Source organism: Anomaloglossus baeobatrachus, unplaced genomic scaffold (assembly GCF_048569485.1).
Source record: "Anomaloglossus baeobatrachus isolate aAnoBae1 unplaced genomic scaffold, aAnoBae1.hap1 Scaffold_325, whole genome shotgun sequence".
Taxonomy (NCBI): Eukaryota; Metazoa; Chordata; class Amphibia; order Anura; family Aromobatidae; genus Anomaloglossus; species Anomaloglossus baeobatrachus.
In genome coordinates, this window is record NW_027442639.1 from 211238 (window position 1) to 235711 (window position 24474).

A 24474-nucleotide genomic window follows, 5' to 3' on the forward strand; every position below is an offset into this window, starting at 1 on the left:
GCTTCCACTCCAAATAAAGTTACCTGTTGTTACCTGAACGTCAAATACTAAGAATGGGCGGCCTATGAAAGAATTAGTACTTTCATTAAGTATACTAAACCGGCTAATTGGGAATAGACAAACTGTAAAAAGCCCTCTGAGAAAGCCCCTCTCTAACCTTTGTTAGTAAGCTTTTCTGTAGCCTGCCTGTTGATGTATTTTCGGTTTGAACAGTGCACAACATGAAGAGACGGAACACTGGCGGCTTGTCACAATGCCCCCCGATGACATCACAATAGCGCTGCTGCCTAGAAAACAAGCTGCGCAGAAGAAGTTGTTCTTTGGGTGGGAGGGTGGGCTAGTGGAAGGAGGGGGCAATCTCTTTTTTTCCCGGGTGGTAGGGGGATGACAGGAGAAGGGAAGCGGGTGGTGAGAAAGGTACAGAGGGCAGGGTTTGGGGGCTGGGAAGGAAAGGGAAAAGATTAGGGTTTGGGGATGATGAAAGGGCTTTCTACGGGTAAGGATGGCAAAGGGTGGCAGTGACGGAAAGTCAGGCAACCTGTCCTGTCCGTCTTTTTGTATCGTGAATTGGAAAGACTGCAAGGGGGAGGGGAGTTGCTTGCGCCCTAAAGGAGGAGTTATTCAGATTCATTGCAGTGGGCGGCGGCTGCAAAACGCACCATTCTTCTTGTTTTTGCTCTGCAAAGCAGCCTTTTCAAGGGTTGGCTTGGGTGACAAAATGTCTTGTGTAGGCGTGGGTTTGTCTCCCTCTCGCTCTCTCTCCCTAAGATGTGTCCGGCATAGGCCAGGGTGCCACTCGAGGCCCAAACCAATTCTGGTTATCGCTTCTCGGCCTTTTGGCTAAGATCAAGTGTAGTATCTGTTCTTATCAGTTTAATATCTGATACGTCCCCTATCTGGGGACCATATATTAAATGGATTTTTAGAACAGGGAGATGGAAAAAGAGCTTGCTCTGTCCACTCCACGCATTGACCTGGTATTGCAGTACCTCCAGGAACGGTGCACCCCTTCTTAACCCAGTTTCCAAAAGCAGAACTCGATTCACCTGATTCATATTAGCCCGATTAGCGAATTGAAATGAATTTTTATCTAACACACTTTTTACTTGCTTTATTCATCCAAATAGCAAACTCATCACCACTCAACTTCACCAACTCTGCTATGTCCCGTGCAGTATCTTGTTGTCAGTCTAATCTAGATCATGTGTAATTGAATGGAATAGATCCCTTTTGGACAAAGTGGAGTCAGATGCTGCAGTGACCACAGGTGTGAGAGGATCTACAATTGGCATCTGGTGTTATCTCTCTGCTTCCACTCCAAATAAAGTTACCTGTTGTTACCTGAACGTCAAATACTAAGAATGGGCGGCCTATGAAAGAATTAGTACTTTCATTAAGTATACTAAACCGGCTAATTGGGAATAGACAAACTGTAAAAAGCCCTCTGAGAAAGCCCCTCTCTAACCTTTGTTAGTAAGCTTTTCTGTAGCCTGCCTGTTGATGTATTTTCGGTTTGAACAGTGCACAACATGAAGAGACGGAACACTGGCGGCTTGTCACAATGCCCCCCGATGACATCACAATAGCGCTGCTGCCTAGAAAACAAGCTGCGCAGAAGAAGTTGTTCTTTGGGTGGGAGGGTGGGTGTTACGGGGGGCTGTCTGATAATAACCGAAAGGAGTATCAGACAGTCAGGGTCCACCGTGCAAAGACTTTGCTGCAGACTATGGCAGAGTGCAATACCTCTGTTAACTCACAGAAGGATATAATAAGAAAGTAAAGCAATTCCTCCCTTACTTGGAGGGTGTGTGGAATGATCTCTGTTAATAATCACAGATACAAAGGCAATGTGTGCGAAATGGCACCTACCTAGGTCCGCTCTTCTAGTGGTGCAAAAGAGACGAACAGCAGCGTAAGCCGCACAAAGCTCCTACCTGCGTTCGCTCCACTAGTGTGCGAGGACACGAACCACTAGATATGGCACCTGCCTAGGTCCGCTCTTCTAGTGGTGCAAAAGAGACGAACAGCAGCGTAAGCCGCACAAAGCTCCTACCTCTGTTCGCTCCCCTAGTGTGCGAGGATACGAACAACTGCCAGACGCAGTATAAGGAACGTTACCCTAGCGGCAACGTCCACCTACGAGTACAATCACAAGGCCCAGCCAGACCATGTGCCTCAGGCACCTGCCTATGTCCGCTCCCCTAAGAGGTAAGGATACGGACAGCAGCCGAAGCTGTAAGGTATAAGAACGCTACCCTGCCGGTAGCGCTCACCTAGCATAGACAGAGGAATGCCTAGAGGAACGCGCACAGAGCGTCTACTCATATGCATGAACCAAGAGGACTGAGCACCATGCGGCGTGTGTCAGGGTCTTATATAGACTCTGTGCCTCATCCAAGATGGAGGACACCAGAGCCAATCCGCTTCCAGAACGACAGGAGTGACGTCATGCTGGCCTATCACCGAGCAAGACGTCACAAGCACATGACCAGCGACCAATCGGCATAGAAGGTGTCAGAGACATGTGACCTCGTGTCAGCGATGATGTCACCCGCACATGTGCAATGGCTCCAAGATTGGACTTAGTCTCCGGCGCTCGCACATGTGCAGTAGCAAGAAATCTGGACTTAGTCTCCAGCGCTCGCACATGTGCAGTAGCAAGAAATCTGGACTTAGTCTCCAGCGCTCGCACATGTGCAGTAGCAAGAAATCTGGACTTAGTCTCCAGCGCTCGCACATGTGCAGTAGCAAGAAATCTGGACATAGTCTCCAGTGCTCGCAGCAACCGTAACAGTACCTCCCCCTCAAGGGCCCCCCTCCCGGCGACGCAGATAATCGGCAACTAAGTCGGGAGCATGGACAGCCTCCTCAGGCTCCCAAGAGCGATGTTCCGGGCCATAGCCCTCCCAATCTATCAAGAAGAACCTGCGCCCTCTAACCATCTTAGAACCAACTATGGCTCGTACCTCATAGCTAGAGCGAGAGGAATCAGAGGCAGGAGAGTGCACTTCACGAGCGTGAGGTAAAATAGCCGGCTTTAGCAGTGAGACATGGAATTTGTCATGAATCCTAAGATGGACAGGTAACTTCAATTGATAGACTACAGGATTTACCTGTCGAAGAACCTCATAAGGACCCAGGAAGCGAGGAGCAAATTTGACAGAGCTCACTCTAAGTCTCACGTGTTTTGCAGAGAGCCACACAAAGTCCCCTGGAGAAAAGACAGGAGCCGGGCGACGAAACCGATCGGACACCGTCTTCATACGGTCCTTAGCTGCTTGGATCGACTCTTGAGTCCGATCCCAAACCTCTCTGGCATTAGTTGCCCAGTCGGCCACAAGAGGAGGAGGTGCAGCAGCGGGAAACGGTACCGGTACCCTAGGGTGTTGCCCATTATTGAGTACGAACGGTGTCTGCCCAGTGGCCTCAGCCAGCGAATTGTTAAGGGCAAATTCTGCCCAGGGTAGGAGGGAGGACCAGTTATCGTGGTTCTCAGCAACAAAGTGTCGAAGGTATATAATCATAGATTGATTGGTACGTTCAACCAAACCATTAGTCTCCGGATGGTATGCCGAAGAGAGATTCAACTCAATTTGCAGAAGGCTACAAAGATCTCGCCAGAAACGGGAAGTAAATTGCGGGCCTCTATCACAAATGATACGATCTGGCATCCCGTGAAGCCTAAAGACATGCTTGAGGAATAGTTTGGCTAGTACCCTGGAAGATGGGATTCTCGATAACGGTACGAGATGAACCATCCGGGAGAAATGGTCCGTAATGACCCACACAAATCTATGTCCCTGTGAACATGGAAGATCACCCACAAAGTCCATGCCTACCACCTCCCATGGTCTATCTGGCACTGGTAAAGGATGCAAGAGCCCAGCCGGTCTCTGCCGTAATGGACGGTTGCGAGCACACGAGTAGCAGGAACCGACATATCTCTTGACGTGGCTGGCTAAGTGTGGCCACCAATACCACCTCTCCAGTAACTCTCGTGTCCGCCTAATACCAAAATGCCCACCCACCTTTGAGGTGTGGGCCCATGACAGTATATCATTCTGTCGATCAGGCGGAACAAATGTCTTGCCCGGTGGGATTTGGTCTAACGTCACAGGAGAGAGCGTATGAAAAACCCTGGAGGGAAGGATAAGACGAGGTTCGTCAATCTCTTCCTGGGTAGAAAGCATAGAGCGAGACAGGGCGTCTGCCTTGTTATTCTTACTCCCAGACAAATAGTTGATGGAGAAGTGAAAGCGGGAGAAAAACAAGGACCAGCGGGCTTGGCGAGGATTCAGACGCTGAGCGGTTTGTAAGTACGTCAGATTCTTATGGTCTGTATAGACCTGGAAAGGATGTTTCGCTCCTTCCAGCAAGTGACGCCACTCCTCCAAGGCTAATCTCAAGGCGAACAGTTCCCTATCCCCAATGGTATAGTTTCTCTCTGCCGGTGAAAAGGTTTTAGCAAAGAAGAAACACGGCCTTTTTCTACCTGCACCGTTCTTTTGATACAAGACCGCACCAGCACCCACTGAAGAGGCATCAACCTCTAAGAGGAAGGGCTTACTCTCATCGGGTCTTTGAAGAACGGGAGCAGTTGAAAAGTGTCTTTTTACTGCCTCAAAAGCCTGAGATGTCTCAGTAGACCAGGCTTTGGGATTAGCACCTTTCTTAGTCAAGGCCACCAAAGGGGCCACCAAAGTAGAAAAATGGGGTATGAACTGCCTGTAATAATTTATAAATCCTAAGAAGCGTTGCACCGCCTTCAAGGAATGAGGTTCGGACCATTGCAGGACAGCAGAGAGCTTCGCAGGATCCATAGCCAGACCCTCTTGTGAGATAATGTAACCCAAAAAAGGCAATGAGGACTGCTCGAATACACATTTCTCGAGTTTAGCAAACAATGAGTGCTCCCTTAAACGGGAAAGGACACGAACGACATCCTGACGATGAGTCTCCAGATCAGGAGAAAAAATCAGGATGTCGTCCAGATACACCACTACTGAGGATAACAGTAAATCCCTGAACACATCATTTACGAAGTCCTGAAATACTGCGGGTGCATTACATAACCCAAAAGGCATGACGAGGTATTCATAGTGACCGTCTCGGGTGTTAAAAGCGGTCTTCCATTCGTCACCCTTTCGAATTCGTACCAAGTTATACGCACCCCGCAGATCCAACTTCGTAAAAACTTGAGCTCCTCTCAGTCTGTCAAAGAGCTCCGAAATTAAAGGTAATGGGTATTTGTTCTTTATTGTGATTGCGTTGAGACCCCTGTAATCTATGCAGGGACGCAAATCACCCTCTTTCTTCCGAACAAAGAAAAACCCAGCTCCCGCGGGAGAGACAGACTTACGAATGAACCCCTTCTCTAAGCTCTCTCTTATATAGGTCGACATGGCCTCCGACTCAGGTATCGACAGGGGGTAAACCCTGCCTTTAGGTGGAACCGAACCTGGGATAAGGTCTATGGCACAGTCATACGGCCTATGGGGTGGAAGAACCTCAGCACCCTGTTTGGAGAACACGTCAGCGAAATCCAAATAGGGTGTAGGTATGGGAGAGAGATCAGTTGATGCAACTGCAACGACCTTAGGTGGTAAGGGAAGACATCGGGACTGACATTTCGAACCCCAACTAATAATGCTGTCAGACTCCCAGTCAATGTGAGGAGCATGAGTCCGAAGCCATGGAAGACCCAGAAGGACGTCGTCTATACCCTCAGGCAAAACAAGAAAAGAAATCTCCTCTATGTGACCCTGAGACAGGGAAAGGCGCAAGGGAACTGTCCTCAATGTAATGGAGTCAGACAACATAGTTCCATTAACAACACGGACAGGAATAGGCGCCTCTAACATGATAGAGGGAATATTGTGTCTCTTTACAAATCCTGAGGACACAAAAATCCCGTCAGCTCCGGAATCCACAAAAGCCATAATAGGCCATGTATTCTCAGATAACGAGAGCTGACCTGGGATACAACACTTAGAGGGTGCAGAAGACGTCTCTAGTAACCCCCCTCTAATGGTTACTAGGCCAGGGAGTTTCCCTGACGACTAGGACACTTGTTGGCATAGTGCCCAGCCTGACGACATACGTAACATATAGGAGGACCAGACTTGCGTAGTCTGGAGAACGTATGACCTAACTCCATAGGAGTGGGAGATGTTTCAGATGCTGAGGAAGATGGTAGTGGACCCTCAACAACTGGAATAGCCCGATGCTTAGGGCGTGAGGAAGAGACCTCGAGTCTACGTTCCTTATGGCGTACATCGATCCTCGTTGCTACTGTGATCAAGTCCTCCAGAGAAGCAGGGACTTCACGAGTAGCAAGGGCATCCTTGACATAGCCAGCCAACCCTCTCCAGAAGATAGGAATCAACACCTTCTCTGGCCAATCTAGTTCTGCCACCAGAGTTCTAAAAGCAATGGCATAAGAACTAGTGGATAACGAACCCTGAGATAGATCTAACAGTCTCAGGGCCGCATCATGGGTAACCTGCGGACCCATGAATACCGCCTTAAGAGCATCAAGAAAGTCTTGATGTCTCAGAGTAACCACATCAGAGCGCTCCCATAGGGGAGTCGCCCATTCTAAGGCTTTGTCCTGAAGTAAGGAGATGATAAAGCCTACTCTGGACCTCTCCGTAGAGAAGCGAGAAGAGTTAACCTCTAGGTGTATCTGACACTGACTAATGAAACCACGACATGATCTGGCATCGCCAGAATATCTGTTTGGTAGAGCAAGTCGAGGATCATGTGCAGATGTCACCATGGTCTGAGGTTTATCCTCTATACTCTTGAGCCGTGACTCAAGTACTTGTACGTAACGGTGTAACTGCTGATATTCTGCCATAACTGCCAGACCCTTGGCTCAGTCCTAATGTTACGGGGGGCTGTCTGATAATAACCGAAAGGAGTATCAGACAGTCAGGGTCCACCGTGCAAAGACTTTGCTGCAGACTATGGCAGAGTGCAATACCTCTGTTAACTCACAGAAGGATATAATAAGAAAGTAAAGCAATTCCTCCCTTACTTGGAGGGTGTGTGGAATGATCTCTGTTAATAATCACAGATACAAAGGCAATGTGTGCGAAATGGCACCTACCTAGGTCCGCTCTTCTAGTGGTGCAAAAGAGACGAACAGCAGCGTAAGCCGCACAAAGCTCCTACCTGCGTTCGCTCCACTAGTGTGCGAGGACACGAACCACTAGATATGGCACCTGCCTAGGTCCGCTCTTCTAGTGGTGCAAAAGAGACGAACAGCAGCGTAAGCCGCACAAAGCTCCTACCTCTGTTCGCTCCCCTAGTGTGCGAGGATACGAACAACTGCCAGACGCAGTATAAGGAACGTTACCCTAGCGGCAACGTCCACCTACGAGTACAATCACAAGGCCCAGCCAGACCATGTGCCTCAGGCACCTGCCTATGTCCGCTCCCCTAAGAGGTAAGGATACGGACAGCAGCCGAAGCTGTAAGGTATAAGAACGCTACCCTGCCGGTAGCGCTCACCTAGCATAGACAGAGGAATGCCTAGAGGAACGCGCACAGAGCGTCTACTCATATGCATGAACCAAGAGGACTGAGCACCATGCGGCGTGTGTCAGGGTCTTATATAGACTCTGTGCCTCATCCAAGATGGAGGACACCAGAGCCAATCCGCTTCCAGAACGACAGGAGTGACGTCATGCTGGCCTATCACCGAGCAAGACGTCACAAGCACATGACCAGCGACCAATCGGCATAGAAGGTGTCAGAGACATGTGACCTCGTGTCAGCGATGATGTCACCCGCACATGTGCAATGGCTCCAAGATTGGACTTAGTCTCCGGCGCTCGCACATGTGCAGTAGCAAGAAATCTGGACTTAGTCTCCAGCGCTCGCACATGTGCAGTAGCAAGAAATCTGGACTTAGTCTCCAGCGCTCGCACATGTGCAGTAGCAAGAAATCTGGACTTAGTCTCCAGCGCTCGCACATGTGCAGTAGCAAGAAATCTGGACATAGTCTCCAGTGCTCGCAGCAACCGTAACAGTGGGCTAGTGGAAGGAGGGGGCAATCTCTTTTTTTCCCGGGTGGTAGGGGGATGACAGGAGAAGGGAAGCGGGTGGTGAGAAAGGTACAGAGGGCAGGGTTTGGGGGCTGGGAAGGAAAGGGAAAAGATTAGGGTTTGGGGATGATGAAAGGGCTTTCTACGGGTAAGGATGGCAAAGGGTGGCAGTGACGGAAAGTCAGGCAACCTGTCCTGTCCGTCTTTTTGTATCGTGAATTGGAAAGACTGCAAGGGGGAGGGGAGTTGCTTGCGCCCTAAAGGAGGAGTTATTCAGATTCATTGCAGTGGGCGGCGGCTGCAAAACGCACCATTCTTCTTGTTTTTGCTCTGCAAAGCAGCCTTTTCAAGGGTTGGCTTGGGTGACAAAATGTCTTGTGTAGGCGTGGGTTTGTCTCCCTCTCGCTCTCTCCCTAAGATGTGTCCGGCATAGGCCAGGGTGCCACTCGAGGCCCAAACCAATTCTGGTTATCGCTTCTCGGCCTTTTGGCTAAGATCAAGTGTAGTATCTGTTCTTATCAGTTTAATATCTGATACGTCCCCTATCTGGGGACCATATATTAAATGGATTTTTAGAACAGGGAGATGGAAAAAGAGCTTGCTCTGTCCACTCCACGCATTGACCTGGTATTGCAGTACCTCCAGGAACGGTGCACCCCTTCTTAACCCAGTTTCCAAAAGCAGAACTCGATTCACCTGATTCATATTAGCCCGATTAGCGAATTGAAATGAATTTTTATCTAACACACTTTTTACTTGCTTTATTCATCCAAATAGCAAACTCATCACCACTCAACTTCACCAACTCTGCTATGTCCCGTGCAGTATCTTGTTGTCAGTCTAATCTAGATCATGTGTAATTGAATGGAATAGATCCCTTTTGGACAAAGTGGAGTCAGATGCTGCAGTGACCACAGGTGTGAGAGGATCTACAATTGGCATCTGGTGTTATCTCTCTGCTTCCACTCCAAATAAAGTTACCTGTTGTTACCTGAACGTCAAATACTAAGAATGGGCGGCCTATGAAAGAATTAGTACTTTCATTAAGTATACTAAACCGGCTAATTGGGAATAGACAAACTGTAAAAAGCCCTCTGAGAAAGCCCCTCTCTAACCTTTGTTAGTAAGCTTTTCTGTAGCCTGCCTGTTGATGTATTTTCGGTTTGAACAGTGCACAACATGAAGAGACGGAACACTGGCGGCTTGTCACAATGCCCCCCGATGACATCACAATAGCGCTGCTGCCTAGAAAACAAGCTGCGCAGAAGAAGTTGTTCTTTGGGTGGGAGGGTGGGCTAGTGGAAGGAGGGGGCAATCTCTTTTTTTCCCGGGTGGTAGGGGGATGACAGGAGAAGGGAAGCGGGTGGTGAGAAAGGTACAGAGGGCAGGGTTTGGGGGCTGGGAAGGAAAGGGAAAAGATTAGGGTTTGGGGATGATGAAAGGGCTTTCTACGGGTAAGGATGGCAAAGGGTGGCAGTGACGGAAAGTCAGGCAACCTGTCCTGTCCGTCTTTTTGTATCGTGAATTGGAAAGACTGCAAGGGGGAGGGGAGTTGCTTGCGCCCTAAAGGAGGAGTTATTCAGATTCATTGCAGTGGGCGGCGGCTGCAAAACGCACCATTCTTCTTGTTTTTGCTCTGCAAAGCAGCCTTTTCAAGGGTTGGCTTGGGTGACAAAATGTCTTGTGTAGGCGTGGGTTTGTCTCCCTCTCGCTCTCTCCCTAAGATGTGTCCGGCATAGGCCAGGGTGCCACTCGAGGCCCAAACCAATTCTGGTTATCGCTTCTCGGCCTTTTGGCTAAGATCAAGTGTAGTATCTGTTCTTATCAGTTTAATATCTGATACGTCCCCTATCTGGGGACCATATATTAAATGGATTTTTAGAACAGGGAGATGGAAAAAGAGCTTGCTCTGTCCACTCCACGCATTGACCTGGTATTGCAGTACCTCCAGGAACGGTGCACCCCTTCTTAACCCAGTTTCCAAAAGCAGAACTCGATTCACCTGATTCATATTAGCCCGATTAGCGAATTGAAATGAATTTTTATCTAACACACTTTTTACTTGCTTTATTCATCCAAATAGCAAACTCATCACCACTCAACTTCACCAACTCTGCTATGTCCCGTGCAGTATCTTGTTGTCAGTCTAATCTAGATCATGTGTAATTGAATGGAATAGATCCCTTTTGGACAAAGTGGAGTCAGATGCTGCAGTGACCACAGGTGTGAGAGGATCTACAATTGGCATCTGGTGTTATCTCTCTGCTTCCACTCCAAATAAAGTTACCTGTTGTTACCTGAACGTCAAATACTAAGAATGGGCGGCCTATGAAAGAATTAGTACTTTCATTAAGTATACTAAACCGGCTAATTGGGAATAGACAAACTGTAAAAAGCCCTCTGAGAAAGCCCCTCTCTAACCTTTGTTAGTAAGCTTTTCTGTAGCCTGCCTGTTGATGTATTTTCGGTTTGAACAGTGCACAACATGAAGAGACGGAACACTGGCGGCTTGTCACAATGCCCCCCGATGACATCACAATAGCGCTGCTGCCTAGAAAACAAGCTGCGCAGAAGAAGTTGTTCTTTGGGTGGGAGGGTGGGCTAGTGGAAGGAGGGGGCAATCTCTTTTTTTCCCGGGTGGTAGGGGGATGACAGGAGAAGGGAAGCGGGTGGTGAGAAAGGTACAGAGGGCAGGGTTTGGGGGCTGGGAAGGAAAGGGAAAAGATTAGGGTTTGGGGATGATGAAAGGGCTTTCTACGGGTAAGGATGGCAAAGGGTGGCAGTGACGGAAAGTCAGGCAACCTGTCCTGTCCGTCTTTTTGTATCGTGAATTGGAAAGACTGCAAGGGGGAGGGGAGTTGCTTGCGCCCTAAAGGAGGAGTTATTCAGATTCATTGCAGTGGGCGGCGGCTGCAAAACGCACCATTCTTCTTGTTTTTGCTCTGCAAAGCAGCCTTTTCAAGGGTTGGCTTGGGTGACAAAATGTCTTGTGTAGGCGTGGGTTTGTCTCCCTCTCGCTCTCTCTCCCTAAGATGTGTCCGGCATAGGCCAGGGTGCCACTCGAGGCCCAAACCAATTCTGGTTATCGCTTCTCGGCCTTTTGGCTAAGATCAAGTGTAGTATCTGTTCTTATCAGTTTAATATCTGATACGTCCCCTATCTGGGGACCATATATTAAATGGATTTTTAGAACAGGGAGATGGAAAAAGAGCTTGCTCTGTCCACTCCACGCATTGACCTGGTATTGCAGTACCTCCAGGAACGGTGCACCCCTTCTTAACCCAGTTTCCAAAAGCAGAACTCGATTCACCTGATTCATATTAGCCCGATTAGCGAATTGAAATGAATTTTTATCTAACACACTTTTTACTTGCTTTATTCATCCAAATAGCAAACTCATCACCACTCAACTTCACCAACTCTGCTATGTCCCGTGCAGTATCTTGTTGTCAGTCTAATCTAGATCATGTGTAATTGAATGGAATAGATCCCTTTTGGACAAAGTGGAGTCAGATGCTGCAGTGACCACAGGTGTGAGAGGATCTACAATTGGCATCTGGTGTTATCTCTCTGCTTCCACTCCAAATAAAGTTACCTGTTGTTACCTGAACGTCAAATACTAAGAATGGGCGGCCTATGAAAGAATTAGTACTTTCATTAAGTATACTAAACCGGCTAATTGGGAATAGACAAACTGTAAAAAGCCCTCTGAGAAAGCCCCTCTCTAACCTTTGTTAGTAAGCTTTTCTGTAGCCTGCCTGTTGATGTATTTTCGGTTTGAACAGTGCACAACATGAAGAGACGGAACACTGGCGGCTTGTCACAATGCCCCCCGATGACATCACAATAGCGCTGCTGCCTAGAAAACAAGCTGCGCAGAAGAAGTTGTTCTTTGGGTGGGAGGGTGGGCTAGTGGAAGGAGGGGGCAATCTCTTTTTTTCCCGGGTGGTAGGGGGATGACAGGAGAAGGGAAGCGGGTGGTGAGAAAGGTACAGAGGGCAGGGTTTGGGGGCTGGGAAGGAAAGGGAAAAGATTAGGGTTTGGGGATGATGAAAGGGCTTTCTACGGGTAAGGATGGCAAAGGGTGGCAGTGACGGAAAGTCAGGCAACCTGTCCTGTCCGTCTTTTTGTATCGTGAATTGGAAAGACTGCAAGGGGGAGGGGAGTTGCTTGCGCCCTAAAGGAGGAGTTATTCAGATTCATTGCAGTGGGCGGCGGCTGCAAAACGCACCATTCTTCTTGTTTTTGCTCTGCAAAGCAGCCTTTTCAAGGGTTGGCTTGGGTGACAAAATGTCTTGTGTAGGCGTGGGTTTGTCTCCCTCTCGCTCTCTCTCCCTAAGATGTGTCCGGCATAGGCCAGGGTGCCACTCGAGGCCCAAACCAATTCTGGTTATCGCTTCTCGGCCTTTTGGCTAAGATCAAGTGTAGTATCTGTTCTTATCAGTTTAATATCTGATACGTCCCCTATCTGGGGACCATATATTAAATGGATTTTTAGAACAGGGAGATGGAAAAAGAGCTTGCTCTGTCCACTCCACGCATTGACCTGGTATTGCAGTACCTCCAGGAACGGTGCACCCCTTCTTAACCCAGTTTCCAAAAGCAGAACTCGATTCACCTGATTCATATTAGCCCGATTAGCGAATTGAAATGAATTTTTATCTAACACACTTTTTACTTGCTTTATTCATCCAAATAGCAAACTCATCACCACTCAACTTCACCAACTCTGCTATGTCCCGTGCAGTATCTTGTTGTCAGTCTAATCTAGATCATGTGTAATTGAATGGAATAGATCCCTTTTGGACAAAGTGGAGTCAGATGCTGCAGTGACCACAGGTGTGAGAGGATCTACAATTGGCATCTGGTGTTATCTCTCTGCTTCCACTCCAAATAAAGTTACCTGTTGTTACCTGAACGTCAAATACTAAGAATGGGCGGCCATGAAAGAATTAGTACTTTCATTAAGTATACTAAACCGGCTAATTGGGAATAGACAAACTGTAAAAAGCCCTCTGAGAAAGCCCCTCTCTAACCTTTGTTAGTAAGCTTTTCTGTAGCCTGCCTGTTGATGTATTTTCGGTTTGAACAGTGCACAACATGAAGAGACGGAACACTGGCGGCTTGTCACAATGCCCCCCGATGACATCACAATAGCGCTGCTGCCTAGAAAACAAGCTGCGCAGAAGAAGTTGTTCTTTGGGTGGGAGGGTGGGCTAGTGGAAGGAGGGGGCAATCTCTTTTTTTCCCGGGTGGTAGGGGGATGACAGGAGAAGGGAAGCGGGTGGTGAGAAAGGTACAGAGGGCAGGGTTTGGGGGCTGGGAAGGAAAGGGAAAAGATTAGGGTTTGGGGATGATGAAAGGGCTTTCTACGGGTAAGGATGGCAAAGGGTGGCAGTGACGGAAAGTCAGGCAACCTGTCCTGTCCGTCTTTTTGTATCGTGAATTGGAAAGACTGCAAGGGGGAGGGGAGTTGCTTGCGCCCTAAAGGAGGAGTTATTCAGATTCATTGCAGAGGGCGGCGGCTGCAAAACGCACCATTCTTCTTGTTTTTGCTCTGCAAAGCAGCCTTTTCAAGGGTTGGCTTGGGTGACAAAATGTCTTGTGTAGGCGTGGGTTTGTCTCCCTCTCGCTCTCTCTCCCTAAGATGTGTCCGGCATAGGCCAGGGTGCCACTCGAGGCCCAAACCAATTCTGGTTATCGCTTCTCGGCCTTTTGGCTAAGATCAAGTGTAGTATCTGTTCTTATCAGTTTAATATCTGATACGTCCCCTATCTGGGGACCATATATTAAATGGATTTTTAGAACAGGGAGATGGAAAAAGAGCTTGCTCTGTCCACTCCACGCATTGACCTGGTATTGCAGTACCTCCAGGAACGGTGCACCCCTTCTTAACCCAGTTTCCAAAAGCAGAACTCGATTCACCTGATTCATATTAGCCCGATTAGCGAATTGAAATGAATTTTTATCTAACACACTTTTTACTTGCTTTATTCATCCAAATAGCAAACTCATCACCACTCAACTTCACCAACTCTGCTATGTCCCGTGCAGTATCTTGTTGTCAGTCTAATCTAGATCATGTGTAATTGAATGGAATAGATCCCTTTTGGACAAAGTGGAGTCAGATGCTGCAGTGACCACAGGTGTGAGAGGATCTACAATTGGCATCTGGTGTTATCTCTCTGCTTCCACTCCAAATAAAGTTACCTGTTGTTACCTGAACGTCAAATACTAAGAATGGGCGGCCTATGAAAGAATTAGTACTTTCATTAAGTATACTAAACCGGCTAATTGGGAATAGACAAACTGTAAAAAGCCCTCTGAGAAAGCCCCTCTCTAACCTTTGTTAGTAAGCTTTTCTGTAGCCTGCCTGTTGATGTATTTTCGGTTTGAACAGTGCACAACATGAAGAGACGGAACACTGGCGGCTTGTCACAATGCCCCCCGATGACATCACAATAGCGCTGCTGCCTAGAAAACAAGCTGCGCAGAAGAAGTTGTTCTTTGGGTGGGAGGGTGGGCTAGTGGAAGGAGGGGGCAATCTCTTTTTTTCCCGGGTGGTAGGGGGATGACAGGAGAAGGGAAGCGGGTGGTGAGAAAGGTACAGAGGGCAGGGTTTGGGGGCTGGGAAGGAAAGGGAAAAGATTAGGGTTTGGGGATGATGAAAGGGCTTTCTACGGGTAAGGATGGCAAAGGGTGGCAGTGACGGAAAGTCAGGCAACCTGTCCTGTCCGTCTTTTTGTATCGTGAATTGGAAAGACTGCAAGGGGGAGGGGAGTTGCTTGCGCCCTAAAGGAGGAGTTATTCAGATTCATTGCAGTGGGCGGCGGCTGCAAAACGCACCATTCTTCTTGTTTTTGCTCTGCAAAGCAGCCTTTTCAAGGGTTGGCTTGGGTGACAAAATGTCTTGTGTAGGCGTGGGTTTGTCTCCCTCTCGCTCTCTCTCCCTAAGATGTGTCCGGCATAGGCCAGGGTGCCACTCGAGGCCCAAACCAATTCTGGTTATCGCTTCTCGGCCTTTTGGCTAAGATCAAGTGTAGTATCTGTTCTTATCAGTTTAATATCTGATACGTCCCCTATCTGGGGACCATATATTAAATGGATTTTTAGAACAGGGAGATGGAAAAAGAGCTTGCTCTGTCCACTCCACGCATTGACCTGGTATTGCAGTACCTCCAGGAACGGTGCACCCCTTCTTAACCCAGTTTCCAAAAGCAGAACTCGATTCACCTGATTCATATTAGCCCGATTAGCGAATTGAAATGAATTTTTATCTAACACACTTTTTACTTGCTTTATTCATCCAAATAGCAAACTCATCACCACTCAACTTCACCAACTCTGCTATGTCCCGTGCAGTATCTTGTTGTCAGTCTAATCTAGATCATGTGTAATTGAATGGAATAGATCCCTTTTGGACAAAGTGGAGTCAGATGCTGCAGTGACCACAGGTGTGAGAGGATCTACAATTGGCATCTGGTGTTATCTCTCTGCTTCCACTCCAAATAAAGTTACCTGTTGTTACCTGAACGTCAAATACTAAGAATGGGCGGCCTATGAAAGAATTAGTACTTTCATTAAGTATACTAAACCGGCTAATTGGGAATAGACAAACTGTAAAAAGCCCTCTGAGAAAGCCCCTCTCTAACCTTTGTTAGTAAGCTTTTCTGTAGCCTGCCTGTTGATGTATTTTCGGTTTGAACAGTGCACAACATGAAGAGACGGAACACTGGCGGCTTGTCACAATGCCCCCCGATGACATCACAATAGCGCTGCTGCCTAGAAAACAAGCTGCGCAGAAGAAGTTGTTCTTTGGGTGGGAGGGTGGGCTAGTGGAAGGAGGGGGCAATCTCTTTTTTTCCCGGGTGGTAGGGGGATGACAGGAGAAGGGAAGCGGGTGGTGAGAAAGGTACAGAGGGCAGGGTTTGGGGGCTGGGAAGGAAAGGGAAAAGATTAGGGTTTGGGGATGATGAAAGGGCTTTCTACGGGTAAGGATGGCAAAGGGTGGCAGTGACGGAAAGTCAGGCAACCTGTCCTGTCCGTCTTTTTGTATCGTGAATTGGAAAGACTGCAAGGGGGAGGGGAGTTGCTTGCGCCCTAAAGGAGGAGTTATTCAGATTCATTGCAGTGGGCGGCGGCTGCAAAACGCACCATTCTTCTTGTTTTTGCTCTGCAAAGCAGCCTTTTCAAGGGTTGGCTTGGGTGACAAAATGTCTTGTGTAGGCGTGGGTTTGTCTCCCTCTCGCTCTCTCTCCCTAAGATGTGTCCGGCATAGGCCAGGGTGCCACTCGAGGCCCAAACCAATTCTGGTTATCGCTTCTCGGCCTTTTGGCTAAGATCAAGTGTAGTATCTGTTCTTATCAGTTTAATATCTGATACGTCCCCTATCTGGGGACCATATATTAAATGGATTTTTAGAACAGGGAGATGGAAAAAGAGCTTGCTCTGTCCACTCCACGCATTGACCTGGTATTGCAGTACCTCCAGGAACGGTGCACCCCTTCTTAACCCAGTTTCCAAAAGCAGAACTCGATTCACCTGATTCATATTAGCCCGATTAGCGAATTGAAATGAATTTTTATCTAACACACTTTTTACTTGCTTTATTCATCCAAATAGCAAACTCATCACCACTCAACTTCACCAACTCTGCTATGTCCCGTGCAGTATCTTGTTGTCAGTCTAATCTAGATCATGTGTAATTGAATGGAATAGATCCCTTTTGGACAAAGTGGAGTCAGATGCTGCAGTGACCACAGGTGTGAGAGGATCTACAATTGGCATCTGGTGTTATCTCTCTGCTTCCACTCCAAATAAAGTTACCTGTTGTTACCTGAACGTCAAATACTAAGAATGGGCGGCCTATGAAAGAATTAGTACTTTCATTAAGTATACTAAACCGGCTAATTGGGAATAGACAAACTGTAAAAAGCCCTCTGAGAAAGCCCCTCTCTAACCTTTGTTAGTAAGCTTTTCTGTAGCCTGCCTGTTGATGTATTTTCGGTTTGAACAGTGCACAACATGAAGAGACGGAACACTGGCGGCTTGTCACAATGCCCCCCGATGACATCACAATAGCGCTGCTGCCTAGAAAACAAGCTGCGCAGAAGAAGTTGTTCTTTGGGTGGGAGGGTGGGCTAGTGGAAGGAGGGGGCAATCTCTTTTTTTCCCGGGTGGTAGGGGGATGACAGGAGAAGGGAAGCGGGTGGTGAGAAAGGTACAGAGGGCAGGGTTTGGGGGCTGGGAAGGAAAGGGAAAAGATTAGGGTTTGGGGATGATGAAAGGGCTTTCTACGGGTAAGGATGGCAAAGGGTGGCAGTGACGGAAAGTCAGGCAACCTGTCCTGTCCGTCTTTTTGTATCGTGAATTGGAAAGACTGCAAGGGGGAGGGGAGTTGCTTGCGCCCTAAAGGAGGAGTTATTCAGATTCATTGCAGTGGGCGGCGGCTGCAAAACGCACCATTCTTCTTGTTTTTGCTCTGCAAAGCAGCCTTTTCAAGGGTTGGCTTGGGTGACAAAATGTCTTGTGTAGGCGTGGGTTTGTCTCCCTCTCGCTCTCTCTCCCTAAGATGTGTCCGGCATAGGCCAGGGTGCCACTCGAGGCCCAAACCAATTCTGGTTATCGCTTCTCGGCCTTTTGGCTAAGATCAAGTGTAGTATCTGTTCTTATCAGTTTAATATCTGATACGTCCCCTATCTGGGGACCATATATTAAATGGATTTTTAGAACAGGGAGATGGAAAAAGAGCTTGCTCTGTCCACTCCACGCATTGACCTGGTATTGCAGTACCTCCAGGAACGGTGCACCCCTTCTTAACCCAGTTTCCAAAAGCAGAACTCGATTCACCTGATTCATATTAGCCCGATTAGCGAATTGAAATGAATTTTTATCTAACACACTTTTTACTTGCTTTATTCATCCAAATAGCAAACTCATCACCACTCAACTTCACCAACTCTGCTATGTCCCGTGCAGTATCTTGTTGTCAGTCTAATCTAGATCATGTGTAATTGAATGGAATAGATCCCTTTTGGACAAAGTGGAGTCAGATGCTGCAGTGACCACAGGTGTGAGAGGATCTACAATTGGCATCTGGTGTTATCTCTCTGCTTCCACTCCAAATAAAGTTACCTGTTGTTACCTGAACGTCAAATACTAAGAATGGGCGGCCTATGAAAGAATTAGTACTTTCATTAAGTATACTAAACCGGCTAATTGGGAATAGACAAACTGTAAAAAGCCCTCTGAGAAAGCCCCTCTCTAACCTTTGTTAGTAAGCTTTTCTGTAGCCTGCCTGTTGATGTATTTTCGGTTTGAACAGTGCACAACATGAAGAGACGGAACACTGGCGGCTTGTCACAATGCCCCCCGATGACATCACAATAGCGCTGCTGCCTAGAAAACAAGCTGCGCAGAAGAAGTTGTTCTTTGGGTGGGAGGGTGGGCTAGTGGAAGGAGGGGGCAATCTCTTTTTTTCCCGGGTGGTAGGGGGATGACAGGAGAAGGGAAGCGGGTGGTGAGAAAGGTACAGAGGGCAGGGTTTGGGGGCTGGGAAGGAAAGGGAAAAGATTAGGGTTTGGGGATGATGAAAGGGCTTTCTACGGGTAAGGATGGCAAAGGGTGGCAGTGACGGAAAGTCAGGCAACCTGTCCTGTCCGTCTTTTTGTATCGTGAATTGGAAAGACTGCAAGGGGGAGGGGAGTTGCTTGCGCCCTAAAGGAGGAGTTATTCAGATTCATTGCAGTGGGCGGCGGCTGCAAAACGCACCATTCTTCTTGTTTTTGCTCTGCAAAGCAGCCTTTTCAAGGGTTGGCTTGGGTGACAAAATGTCTTGTGTAGGCGTGGGTTTGTCTCCCTCTCGCTCTCTCTCCCTAAGATGTGTCCGGCATAGGCCAGGGTGCCACTCGAGGCCCAAACCAATTCTGGTTATCGCTTCTCGGCCTTTTGGCTAAGATCAAGTGTAGTATCTGTTCTTATCAGTTTAATATCTGATACGTCCCCTATCTGGGGACCATATATTAAATGGATTTTTAGAACAGGGAGATGGAAAAAGAGCTTGCTCTGTCCACTCCACGCATTGACCTGGTATTGCAGTACCTCCAGGAACGGTGCACCCCTTCTTAACCCAGTTTCCAAAAGCAGAACTCGATTCACCTGATTCATATTAGCCCGATTAGCGAATTGAAATGAATTTTTATCTAACACACTTTTTACTTGCTTTATTCATCCAAATAGCAAACTCATCACCACTCAACTTCACCAACTCTGCTATGTCCCGTGCAGTATCTTGTTGTCAGTCTAATCTAGATCATGTGTAATTGAATGGAATAGATCCCTTTTGGACAAAGTGGAGTCAGATGCTGCAGTGACCACAGGTGTGAGAGGATCTACAATTGGCATCTGGTGTTATCTCTCTGCTTCCACTCCAAATAAAGTTACCTGTTGTTACCTGAACGTCAAATACTAAGAATGGGCGGCCTATGAAAGAATTAGTACTTTCATTAAGTATACTAAACCGGCTAATTGGGAATAGACAAACTGTAAAAAGCCCTCTGAGAAAGCCCCTCTCTAACCTTTGTTAGTAAGCTTTTCTGTAGCCTGCCTGTTGATGTATTTTCGGTTTGAACAGTGCACAACATGAAGAGACGGAACACTGGCGGCTTGTCACAATGCCCCCCGATGACATCACAATAGCGCTGCTGCCTAGAAAACAAGCTGCGCAGAAGAAGTTGTTCTTTGGGTGGGAGGGTGGGCTAGTGGAAGGAGGGGGCAATCTCTTTTTTTCCCGGGTGGTAGGGGGATGACAGGAGAAGGGAAGCGGGTGGTGAGAAAGGTACAGAGGGCAGGGTTTGGGGGCTGGGAAGGAAAGGGAAAAGATTAGGGTTTGGGGATGATGAAAGGGCTTTCTACGGGTAAGGATGGCAAAGGGTGGCAGTGACGGAAAGTCAGGCAACCTGTCCTGTCCGTCTTTTTGTATCGTGAATTGGAAAGACTGCAAGGGGGAGGGGAGTTGCTTGCGCCCTAAAGGAGGAGTTATTCAGATTCATTGCAGTGGGCGGCGGCTGCAAAACGCACCATTCTTCTTGTTTTTGCTCTGCAAAGCAGCCTTTTCAAGGGTTGGCTTGGGTGACAAAATGTCTTGTGTAGGCGTGGGTTTGTCTCCCTCTCGCTCTCTCTCCCTAAGATGTGTCCGGCATAGGCCAGGGTGCCACTCGAGGCCCAAACCAATTCTGGTTATCGCTTCTCGGCCTTTTGGCTAAGATCAAGTGTAGTATCTGTTCTTATCAGTTTAATATCTGATACGTCCCCTATCTGGGGACCATATATTAAATGGATTTTTAGAACAGGGAGATGGAAAAAGAGCTTGCTCTGTCCACTCCACGCATTGACCTGGTATTGCAGTACCTCCAGGAACGGTGCACCCCTTCTTAACCCAGTTTCCAAAAGCAGAACTCGATTCACCTGATTCATATTAGCCCGATTAGCGAATTGAAATGAATTTTTATCTAACACACTTTTTACTTGCTTTATTCATCCAAATAGCAAACTCATCACCACTCAACTTCACCAACTCTGCTATGTCCCGTGCAGTATCTTGTTGTCAGTCTAATCTAGATCATGTGTAATTGAATGGAATAGATCCCTTTTGGACAAAGTGGAGTCAGATGCTGCAGTGACCACAGGTGTGAGAGGATCTACAATTGGCATCTGGTGTTATCTCTCTGCTTCCACTCCAAATAAAGTTACCTGTTGTTACCTGAACGTCAAATACTAAGAATGGGCGGCCTATGAAAGAATTAGTACTTTCATTAAGTATACTAAACCGGCTAATTGGGAATAGACAAACTGTAAAAAGCCCTCTGAGAAAGCCCCTCTCTAACCTTTGTTAGTAAGCTTTTCTGTAGCCTGCCTGTTGATGTATTTTCGGTTTGAACAGTGCACAACATGAAGAGACGGAACACTGGCGGCTTGTCACAATGCCCCCCGATGACATCACAATAGCGCTGCTGCCTAGAAAACAAGCTGCGCAGAAGAAGTTGTTCTTTGGGTGGGAGGGTGGGCTAGTGGAAGGAGGGGGCAATCTCTTTTTTTCCCGGGTGGTAGGGGGATGACAGGAGAAGGGAAGCGGGTGGTGAGAAAGGTACAGAGGGCAGGGTTTGGGGGCTGGGAAGGAAAGGGAAAAGATTAGGGTTTGGGGATGATGAAAGGGCTTTCTACGGGTAAGGATGGCCAAGGGTGGCAGTGACGGAAAGTCAGGCAACCTGTCCTGTCCGTCTTTTTGTATCGTGAATTGGAAAGACTGCAAGGGGGAGGGGAGTTGCTTGCGCCCTAAAGGAGGAGTTATTCAGATTCATTGCAGTGGGCGGCGGCTGCAAAACGCACCATTCTTCTTGTTTTTGCTCTGCAAAGCAGCCTTTTCAAGGGTTGGCTTGGGTGACAAAATGTCTTGTGTAGGCGTGGGTTTGTCTCCCTCTCGCTCTCTCTCCCTAAGATGTGTCCGGCATAGGCCAGGGTGCCACTCGAGGCCCAAACCAATTCTGGTTATCGCTTCTCGGCCTTTTGGCTAAGATCAAGTGTAGTATCTGTTCTTATCAGTTTAATATCTGATACGTCCCCTATCTGGGGACCATATATTAAATGGATTTTTAGAACAGGGAGATGGAAAAAGAGCTTGCTCTGTCCACTCCACGCATTGACCTGGTATTGCAGTACCTCCAGGAACGGTGCACCCCTTCTTAACCCAGTTTCCAAAAGCAGAACTCGATTCACCTGATTCATATTAGCCCGATTAGCGAATTGAAATGAATTTTTATCTAACACACTTTTTACTTGCTTTATTCATCCAAATAGCAAACTCATCACCACTCAACTTCACCAACTCTGCTATGTCCCGTGCAGTATCTTGTTGTCAGTCTAATCTAGATCATGTGTAATTGAATGGAATAGATCCCTTTTGGACAAAGTGGAGTCAGATGCTGCAGTGACCACAGGTGTGAGAGGATCTACAATTGGCATCTGGTGTTATCTCTCTGCTTCCACTCCAAATAAAGTTACCTGTTGTTACCTGAACGTCAAATACTAAGAATGGGCGGCCTATGAAAGAATTAGTACTTTCATTAAGTATACTAAACCGGCTAATTGGGAATAGACAAACTGTAAAAAGCCCTCTGAGAAAGCCCCTCTCTAACCTTTGTTAGTAAGCTTTTCTGTAGCCTGCCTGTTGATGTATTTTCGGTTTGAACAGTGCACAACATGAAGAGACGGAACACTGGCGGCTTGTCACAATGCCCCCCGATGACATCACAATAGCGCTGCTGCCTAGAAAACAAGCTGCGCAGAAGAAGTTGTTCTTTGGGTGGGAGGGTGGGCTAGTGGAAGGAGGGGGCAATCTCTTTTTTTCCCGGGTGGTAGGGGGATGACAGGAGAAGGGAAGCGGGTGGTGAGAAAGGTACAGAGGGCAGGGTTTGGGGGCTGGGAAGGAAAGGGAAAAGATTAGGGTTTGGGGATGATGAAAGGGCTTTCTACGGGTAAGGATGGCAAAGGGTGGCAGTGACGGAAAGTCAGGCAACCTGTCCTGTCCGTCTTTTTGTATCGTGAATTGGAAAGACTGCAAGGGGGAGGGGAGTTGCTTGCGCCCTAAAGGAGGAGTTATTCAGATTCATTGCAGTGGGCGGCGGCTGCAAAACGCACCATTCTTCTTGTTTTTGCTCTGCAAAGCAGCCTTTTCAAGGGTTGGCTTGGGTGACAAAATGTCTTGTGTAGGCGTGGGTTTGTCTCCCTCTCGCTCTCTCTCCCTAAGATGTGTCCGGCATAGGCCAGGGTGCCACTCGAGGCCCAAACCAATTCTGGTTATCGCTTCTCGGCCTTTTGGCTAAGATCAAGTGTAGTATCTGTTCTTATCAGTTTAATATCTGATACGTCCCCTATCTGGGGACCATATATTAAATGGATTTTTAGAACAGGGAGATGGAAAAAGAGCTTGCTCTGTCCACTCCACGCATTGACCTGGTATTGCAGTACCTCCAGGAACGGTGCACCCCTTCTTAACCCAGTTTCCAAAAGCAGAACTCGATTCACCTGATTCATATTAGCCCGATTAGCGAATTGAAATGAATTTTTATCTAACACACTTTTTACTTGCTTTATTCATCCAAATAGCAAACTCATCACCACTCAACTTCACCAACTCTGCTATGTCCCGTGCAGTATCTTGTTGTCAGTCTAATCTAGATCATGTGTAATTGAATGGAATAGATCCCTTTTGGACAAAGTGGAGTCAGATGCTGCAGTGACCACAGGTGTGAGAGGATCTACAATTGGCATCTGGTGTTATCTCTCTGCTTCCACTCCAAATAAAGTTACCTGTTGTTACCTGAACGTCAAATACTAAGAATGGGCGGCCTATGAAAGAATTAGTACTTTCATTAAGTATACTAAACCGGCTAATTGGGAATAGACAAACTGTAAAAAGCCCTCTGAGAAAGCCCCTCTCTAACCTTTGTTAGTAAGCTTTTCTGTAGCCTGCCTGTTGATGTATTTTCGGTTTGAACAGTGCACAACATGAAGAGACGGAACACTGGCGGCTTGTCACAATGCCCCCCGATGACATCACAATAGCGCTGCTGCCTAGAAAACAAGCTGCGCAGAAGAAGTTGTTCTTTGGGTGGGAGGGTGGGCTAGTGGAAGGAGGGGGCAATCTCTTTTTTTCCCGGGTGGTAGGGGGATGACAGGAGAAGGGAAGCGGGTGGTGAGAAAGGTACAGAGGGCAGGGTTTGGGGGCTGGGAAGGAAAGGGAAAAGATTAGGGTTTGGGGATGATGAAAGGGCTTTCTACGGGTAAGGATGGCAAAGGGTGGCAGTGACGGAAAGTCAGGCAACCTGTCCTGTCCGTCTTTTTGTATCGTGAATTGGAAAGACTGCAAGGGGGAGGGGAGTTGCTTGCGCCCTAAAGGAGGAGTTATTCAGATTCATTGCAGTGGGCGGCGGCTGCAAAACGCACCATTCTTCTTGTTTTTGCTCTGCAAAGCAGCCTTTTCAAGGGTTGGCTTGGGTGACAAAATGTCTTGTGTAGGCGTGGGTTTGTCTCCCTCTCGCTCTCTCTCCCTAAGATGTGTCCGGCATAGGCCAGGGTGCCACTCGAGGCCCAAACCAATTCTGGTTATCGCTTCTCGGCCTTTTGGCTAAGATCAAGTGTAGTATCTGTTCTTATCAGTTTAATATCTGATACGTCCCCTATCTGGGGACCATATATTAAATGGATTTTTAGAACAGGGAGATGGAAAAAGAGCTTGCTCTGTCCACTCCACGCATTGACCTGGTATTGCAGTACCTCCAGGAACGGTGCACCCCTTCTTAACCCAGTTTCCAAAAGCAGAACTCGATTCACCTGATTCATATTAGCCCGATTAGCGAATTGAAAT

The 24474-nt window shown here is 47.7% G+C and overlaps 14 non-coding genes across 14 annotated transcripts; all 14 read left to right on the forward strand.

Moving 5' to 3' along the window:
• Positions 1 to 820: 820 nt before the first annotated feature.
• LOC142270037 (U2 spliceosomal RNA) lies at positions 821 to 1011 on the forward strand. The gene has a single exon (XR_012735408.1). It is a non-coding gene; the product is annotated as a U2 spliceosomal RNA (small nuclear RNA).
• A 7510-nt stretch (positions 1012 to 8521) lies between these two features.
• LOC142270038 (U2 spliceosomal RNA) lies at positions 8522 to 8712 on the forward strand. Its single transcript, XR_012735409.1, has one exon. It is a non-coding gene; the product is annotated as a U2 spliceosomal RNA (small nuclear RNA).
• A 1115-nt stretch (positions 8713 to 9827) lies between these two features.
• On the forward strand, positions 9828 to 10018 carry LOC142270039 (U2 spliceosomal RNA). Its single transcript, XR_012735410.1, has one exon. It is a non-coding gene; the product is annotated as a U2 spliceosomal RNA (small nuclear RNA).
• Positions 10019 to 11135: 1117 nt separating this feature from the next.
• LOC142270040 (U2 spliceosomal RNA) lies at positions 11136 to 11326 on the forward strand. The gene has a single exon (XR_012735411.1). It is a non-coding gene; the product is annotated as a U2 spliceosomal RNA (small nuclear RNA).
• Positions 11327 to 12443: 1117 nt separating this feature from the next.
• Positions 12444 to 12634, forward strand: LOC142270041 (U2 spliceosomal RNA). Its single transcript, XR_012735412.1, has one exon. It is a non-coding gene; the product is annotated as a U2 spliceosomal RNA (small nuclear RNA).
• Positions 12635 to 13750: 1116 nt separating this feature from the next.
• On the forward strand, positions 13751 to 13941 carry LOC142270042 (U2 spliceosomal RNA). The gene has a single exon (XR_012735413.1). It is a non-coding gene; the product is annotated as a U2 spliceosomal RNA (small nuclear RNA).
• A 1117-nt stretch (positions 13942 to 15058) lies between these two features.
• On the forward strand, positions 15059 to 15249 carry LOC142270044 (U2 spliceosomal RNA). The gene has a single exon (XR_012735414.1). It is a non-coding gene; the product is annotated as a U2 spliceosomal RNA (small nuclear RNA).
• A 1117-nt stretch (positions 15250 to 16366) lies between these two features.
• LOC142270046 (U2 spliceosomal RNA) lies at positions 16367 to 16557 on the forward strand. The gene has a single exon (XR_012735416.1). It is a non-coding gene; the product is annotated as a U2 spliceosomal RNA (small nuclear RNA).
• Positions 16558 to 17674: 1117 nt separating this feature from the next.
• On the forward strand, positions 17675 to 17865 carry LOC142270047 (U2 spliceosomal RNA). Its single transcript, XR_012735417.1, has one exon. It is a non-coding gene; the product is annotated as a U2 spliceosomal RNA (small nuclear RNA).
• Positions 17866 to 18982: 1117 nt separating this feature from the next.
• Positions 18983 to 19173, forward strand: LOC142270048 (U2 spliceosomal RNA). Its single transcript, XR_012735418.1, has one exon. It is a non-coding gene; the product is annotated as a U2 spliceosomal RNA (small nuclear RNA).
• A 1117-nt stretch (positions 19174 to 20290) lies between these two features.
• Positions 20291 to 20481, forward strand: LOC142270049 (U2 spliceosomal RNA). The gene has a single exon (XR_012735419.1). It is a non-coding gene; the product is annotated as a U2 spliceosomal RNA (small nuclear RNA).
• Positions 20482 to 21598: 1117 nt separating this feature from the next.
• LOC142270050 (U2 spliceosomal RNA) lies at positions 21599 to 21789 on the forward strand. Its single transcript, XR_012735420.1, has one exon. It is a non-coding gene; the product is annotated as a U2 spliceosomal RNA (small nuclear RNA).
• A 1117-nt stretch (positions 21790 to 22906) lies between these two features.
• LOC142270051 (U2 spliceosomal RNA) lies at positions 22907 to 23097 on the forward strand. The gene has a single exon (XR_012735421.1). It is a non-coding gene; the product is annotated as a U2 spliceosomal RNA (small nuclear RNA).
• Positions 23098 to 24214: 1117 nt separating this feature from the next.
• LOC142270052 (U2 spliceosomal RNA) lies at positions 24215 to 24405 on the forward strand. Its single transcript, XR_012735422.1, has one exon. It is a non-coding gene; the product is annotated as a U2 spliceosomal RNA (small nuclear RNA).
• The last annotated feature ends 69 nt before the right edge of the window (positions 24406 to 24474 follow it).